Genomic DNA, 6,721 nt, shown 5'->3' with positions numbered 1-6,721 from the left:
ATTTTTATTGTTATAATATTTTATAAATTTTAAGGAACATGACAAAAAAGATATTATAGGTATTGAAGAGGGGGTCCCTGGGGGGAATTGGGGTACCAAAGGGAAACAAGAATATTATTTAATTCCATTTACTTAAAATATTTTTAAATGCTAACAAATTCAGGAAAATTGAAATCATGTAACTTTTCTCATCATAATGCAATAAAAGTTAAAAAAATAAAAATAAATAAATAAACAAAACAAAAAACAAAAAACCCTAGGTATTGAAAAATATAAGCCTACAGGGTTTTTATATGGATCTAGTTTTATAGGACAAACATTTTCACAGTATTAAGCCTAAAGTCCATGAGGATGGGACTGTCTTTCCATCTTCTGGGACCTCTTAAGTGTTCTCTCCTTGGTATCCTAACATTTTCATTGTATGTGTCTTTTCATTTCCCTGTTTAGTTTATTCCAAGGTCTTTTATTTTAAGCCAATGTGAATGGGATCATTTCCCTGATTTGTTTCTATGTCCACAGAGACTCGTTTTGTGTCCCAATATGTGATTTGAAGACAGTCTCATGGGCTACTGAGAAGAATGAGCATTCTTTGATGTTTTATGTTTCTATAGAGGTTTCTAAGAGCCATTTGAAAGATTATGTTTAGATTTAGTTTAGTTTAGTTTGCATGTATGAATTTTTTCCTGCATGTATATGTGTGCATCATATGATGCCTGGCCCCTACAGAAGTCAGAAGACGGCATCAGATCCCTTGAACTGGAGTCATGGATGAGTACGAGCCACCATATGGATACTAGGAATCAAATCTTTGCCCTCTACAGGAGCAACGAGTAGTCTTCATTGCTGAGATATTTTTCAGGCACCTGATTCTAGTACTTGATTTTGTGTCCAGTTGGTCTGTTTACTGGTGAGAACTGAGTACTGAAATCACTATGCCTGTGTTGGGTTAATCTGTGACTTTAAATCTAGTAGCACTTTATTTATTTTTGTTTTGGGGTTATGTTAAGACAGTGTCTCACTATGTATCTCTAGCTATCCTGGAACTCACTATGTAGATCAATCTGGCCTTGAACTCACGGAGATCACGTGTCTCTGTCTACCATGTCTGGGAATAAAGGTGTATACAACTATGCCTGGCTAAATCTAGTACTATTTTAAATTCAATTAAATGGGCCTGGGTTTGCTGTATAAAAGCATTTAGAACTGCAATTTTCTTTGATGGATTATCTTGTTGGATTGTCAATTTGAAGTGACCTTCTTTAACTCTTCTAACTAGACTTAGTCTGAGGTCTATTTTGTCAGATATTAGGATAGCAGCCTGCTTTTTTTTATGATTCCATTTGCTTGAAATATCTTTTCTATCCTTTCTCCATAGGATGGTGTTTATCCTGGATGGTAAGATGTGTTTCTTTGAGACAGCAAAAAAGATTTTGCTTTTCAGCCAAATATGTTAGTCTATGTCTTTTGGGTGAAGTGAGATCATTAAAAACTGTGCATTGTTTCCTATAATTTTGATGATTTCTTATTTTTCTTTGTTTAATGAACGTTCTAGCCTCATGTAACTCCTGAGGTCTCTTAAGTGTATTTATCTTTCTCTTTGGTCCAGAGTATTTCCTCCAATGTCCCCTAAAGAGTTCGCTTGGGGCCATGTACTCCTTTAGCCTGTTTTTTATCATGAAAAGGTTTTCTCCTGCCTTCAATTATGACAGACTATTTTTGCAGCTTATATGAGTCTGGGTTGACAGTGGCGATCTTTTAGGATTTGGAATACATCATTTTAAACTATTCTTGCTTCTAAGACTTTGATTGAAAAAGCCAGCAGTTATTCTGATGAGCCTGGCTTTATGTGTGACCTGACCCTTCTCTCTTGCAACTTTCAATAGACTTTCTCTGCTCTGCTTCACTGTAGCATATTTTCCCTGTAATATAGGTGAGACATTTCTTCCATGGTTCTATCTGTCTGATGTTCTTATGTCTGGGTACCTTTCTCTTTCCTAGGTTGAAATTTTTTCTATAACTTTATTAAAAATGTTTTCTATGCCTCTCCATTTCCAATGTCCTTTGTATGATATCCCAGAGTTCTTGCATGTTCCATTGCTATGTTAAAAAAAATTGTCATCAACCTTGACTGAATGATTCAATCTTTCTATTTTGTCCTTAAATCCTGATGTTCTGTTTTCCATATGATTCATTATTGGTGAGGCTTTCCACTGAGATTTTGTTTTAAGATTTGTTTATTTTATGTATATGAGTATACTGTCATTGTCTTCAGACACACTGGAAAAGGGCATCAGATCCCATTACAGATGGCTGTGAGCCACCATGTGGTTGATGGGAATTGAACTCAGGACCTCTGAGTTAAGAGCAACCAGTGCTCTTAACCACTGAGCCGTCTCTCCAGCTCTCAATTGATATTTTTATTTGCCCTATTGTACTTTTCATTTTTACATCATCTTGATTTGGGCTTCCTTCAGCATTTCTATATCTTTATTGAATTCTAATTTCATATCATGTCTTCTTATTCCATACACCAGTTTGTGTTCCTTGGAAAATATCTGTGTCCTGTTTGAGTTGGTTGAACATATTTTCATTCATTCTTTTGAATTCTGCATCTGGAATTTCACATAAGTCATTTCCACTGGGTGACAGTACGATGGGGTTGGTAATTTTGGGAAAAGACATAGTGCCTTCCTTGGGTTGTCACGTGACTTGTGTTTCTGTGCTGGGGCCTGCCCATCTGGACTTCTATTGTTTATTTAGATTTTGTTGGTGGTGGTGGTGGTGGAACTGTTCTTGTGAGGTTGTTGTTTTAGGGGAGGTGTGTGCACCATTCAGGAGAGACAAGGCTGTAATACAGTTGTGTTGTGTTCTTCTGTTAGACTGGTGTCTGTCCTGAGCACCAGGGTCTATCTGCAGTTCACTCCTGTGTCTTGTGTACTGTCTGAAGCAACAGTCTCAATTCAGCAGTTTAGCCCACTCTGATAATACAGTAGCTGATGACCTTGAAACACACACTTGCTAAGTATTGATAGTTTCTGGGAGTAAAAGGATCCTCTTGGAACTGTTTATTCTAATATGTTCATTTTTAGGGGTATGAATGGGAAGAAAAAGGAAAGAATCAAGCACTTGTAGTGAGACGAGAAATGTGTATTTGGTTGCTGGATGGGAGGTGGAAGAAGGAGACATTCACAGGAGTGGTAATAATTGAGGCAAGGGAAAGATGGGGTGGGTGTTTCAAGTGTTGGACAACAGTAGACTAAGAAGATGTGCTAGAGACATGTACTCCAGTATCATAAACCAGGTGAGCCTCTGGACCTGGGGAGATGTGTACCAACAAGAGGAAAGAGTATTGGAAAAGAAAAAGGAGGAGGAAGAAGAGGAAGAGAAGGAGGAAGAGGAGGAAGAGGAGAAGGATGTAGAACAATAAAAGGTGCTAGAGGTCAGTGCTCCGGTTGGCTTGACCTGCTCTGCTGTAAGGTCTATTTGCAGGGGTGGAGATTGATGACAATGAAAGAATGGCCTAGATGCTGTGCTTTGTCTCTGGTCACTGCGCTAGTCCTACATTGTCTTCCTGGCCTCACCCCTAGCTATACTCCATATTGATCTTTGCCAGTCCTGTTCCCTGGATCTTCTTGGCTCAGAATCACTTGGTTTTCTTCTGTGAGCCTACCGTCCCACTCTGGATGCTTGGGCTGGGTGAGATCTGCCTGGCTGTAGTTGCTGTGATCCTAACACACCAGTGGCACACAGATGTGTGAGATACTGCCCTATCTGGAGTCGTGTTTAATCCCCACAGGCTCATGGTGCCCCACTGATGGTGGTCCTGGTGGCAAGCGCCAGGGCCCCCACCAGTAAACCCCGATCAGAGTATCTTTTCTAGATCTCCTGGAAGATAAACTTTAGCCTTGTTTGCAGTCATCACCAGGGTCTACAGGACTCTGCTGCAAAACCCACTGCACTGGGTGCCATCCTGACAAATCCAGGTCTGATTTTAGTATGTTTGTTTCTAAGTTAGAGCAAGTATTCGGTTAGCAAAATAATATTAGTATTATTCCTTTTCCCCCCACATATTAAAACTCTGTTTTGTCCCACCTTTTGATCTTTAAAGGGGAGGCTAGAGCCTGCTAGGGATGTTTTAGATTCTAATCCTAAGGGTAAGCTGTCTGGACTATAGATTATTCATACTGACATCTCTGCTAGGTACTGTAGCTCCTGGTATCTGGCTATGGTGATAATGAATCAGTAATTGAAGAGGTGTTGTGTAGGAATTGGCATTTTCCACAAGGGGTTGTTATGTACAACAGATTCTGTGAGCCACTGTTTATAAGTCCGTCCTCTGTGCAGGGTTCCATACCCCAAGGCGCCAATTATCGTCTATACATCAGTAAATCAGACTCTCTCAAGCTGCACATCTCCGTACCCACCCAGCTGCCTGACAGCTTGAAGGTATCTCAGACTCCAAGCCACAACACCCAAGCCCCTGTCCTCTGCTTTCTCTTCAGAGCTCTGTCCCTGTTCACAATACCACTGCACGCCCAGTTCAGCCAACCAGGAAGCCTGGAGACAGTCATCCTGTGTTCCTTCCCTAGTTGCCCATGCCCTATCAGTCACCAAGCCTTCTGATTCCACTGCCAAAATCTTGACTAGGATGTGCCTTGCCACTTCCTTAACTCCCTCCCTGTATGGACACAAATAATCATAGCAACTCCTAACACGTCACCACGCCTCAACTCTTGACCCAATCCCAAGTCCATTCTATACCTAGCAGCCAGAGAGACTTTTTGATATCAAGATTTCATTCACAAGATCTGCTGAGAACCTTCCTCTCAGTGTGTTTCCACTGCCCACAGGTCCCTCTCCAGGGCGTCTCATACCATATCTCCTCACTCGGCCAATCCCTGCCTTTCCAGTCTCAATTCTTGCCCTCAGCGTACCTGACCTATCCTTCTGGCCACCAGGAATCCTGCTCACTCTTCAACACGTGCTGCCTCTTTCCCCTTTCCACACAGGCTATGCACGCCACCTGCACATGACCTTCCTCCTCCTCCTCCTCTGGCCATCCACTGTATCCTTCAAGTCTCAGGGAGCCGCCAGCCGCATTCTGGAGGGACTTCATGAATGACCACACGGACTAAGCAAAGAGCCCCACTACAGAGCCTCAGCTCTGTATCCTCACCCCACAGCAGTATATACAACAGATAACACTGTTTGGCTCCGTGAGACAGGGGCCATGAAGAGCTGCTCACGAAGGACATTCTCCGGGGATGTCATGAGAGAGCATGTCTGAACTCCAAATGCGTGGTAAATGTTATCTCATCTTAAATCTGCCCTGTGTGGAACAACACCTATGAAATGCACCCCCACCAACACCCACACCCACACCCGCCATTCCTTCAACTTGAATGCACACACAATTCAGAAAGTCATATTTTACTAGTATTTGTATTTTATACACCTGCTGCTCTGGCAAATAGTATCACAGACACCAGGATAGTCCATTCACAGAAGCAAGAGGTGGCAAGCCTCGGAGCTAGCTAGCCAGATTATTGTCTTTGTTTTTGTTTTCAAATTAAAAAAAAAAAAAGCCTCATACCTTTTTCACTAGTGCCTCTCTTCAGTTGCATGGGAGGCACTGCAGCCACAATCTTGCTAGGACTGTGGTGATGAAAATGGAAAGGCTTTTGGCAAAAAGCCTGAAGCTTTCCATTTTCTGTGTGCTGTGAATTTCGGTTGAAATCACAGCTGGCTGTATGCAGCCGCTGCCAAGGATGGAGGCTGCCTCCAAGCTCCCCAGCAGCTCCCCTGCAGCACGGGACTCAATTTCAGTCACCAAGTAGCTAGTGCTTTTTTTTTTTTTCTTGTAGCATAAACAATAAGGGCACAGACTTTGGTGCCAAGACACTTCCTTTAAAATCCTTGTTACATGGTTTATTTGCTGTAGCGTGCTAGGCAGACACCTAGCCATTCAATAGCAAGCTTCCTTGCCTGGAAGTGAGAACAGAATAACACCTAGTTCACAGTTTTGTTTTGAGAACTAAGTGATTACTCGATTACCTGTTGTGTACTTGCTTTAAGAATCCTGCTGTAAACATTAGGTAGTCCTATTACTCCGTGTATCTAGGGATGTAGAAATAAGTTTGGGGAGAAAGGGATATGAAGCAGAACAGAGATGATGGAATCAGAAGGGATTTGCCAAGTAGTATCAAAAACTAAGTCTTAGGCAGGGCAGTGGTAGCACATGTCTTTAATCCAAGGACTTGGGAGTCAGACACAGGCAGATTTCTAAGTTTGAGGCCATCCTGGTCTACAGAGTGAGTTCCAGGACAGTCAGGGCTACACAGACAAACCCTGTCTCAAAACAAACAAACAAACAAACAAACCGGAACAACTAAGTCTTTGTACAGGGAGATAAGGATGGATCAGTTTGCATTCAACCCAGATGTCCCTCAACAGAGGAATGAGTACAGAAAATGTGGTACATTTACACAATGGAATACTACTTAGATGTTTAAAAAAAAATGACTTCATGAAATTCACAGGCAATCGCTTTTCAGCCTTTTGACTAAGATCACGTGTAGTATCTGTTCTTATCAGTTTAATATCTGATATGTCCTCTATCTGAGGACAATATATTAAGTGGATTTTTGGAGTTAGGAGTTAGAATAGAGGCTTGCTCCGCCCACTCCACACATCGACCTGGTATTGCAGTACCTCCAGGAAT

At 41.7% G+C, this 6,721-nt stretch overlaps 1 protein-coding gene and 1 non-coding gene across 6 annotated transcripts in view; one reads left to right on the top strand and one right to left on the bottom strand.

Annotated features, from left to right (window-relative positions):
- Tmcc3 (transmembrane and coiled-coil domain family 3) overlaps nucleotides 1–6,721 on the bottom strand; it is a 275,765-nt gene that overhangs the window by 262,300 nt on the left and 6,744 nt on the right. The window lies entirely within an intron of this gene.
- The window catches only part of LOC116076641, a 191-nt gene continuing 12 nt past the window's right edge, over nucleotides 6,543–6,721 (top strand). Inside the window, exon 1 of the small nuclear RNA XR_004113041.1 lies at nucleotides 6,543–6,721. This exon is cut by the window's right edge and continues 12 nt beyond it. This is a non-coding gene — a small nuclear RNA (U2 spliceosomal RNA).

Source organism: Mastomys coucha, unplaced genomic scaffold, assembly GCF_008632895.1.
Source record: "Mastomys coucha isolate ucsf_1 unplaced genomic scaffold, UCSF_Mcou_1 pScaffold4, whole genome shotgun sequence".
Classification (NCBI taxonomy): Eukaryota; Metazoa; Chordata; class Mammalia; order Rodentia; family Muridae; genus Mastomys; species Mastomys coucha.
This window is presented reverse-complemented; position numbering and strand designations above follow the sequence as displayed.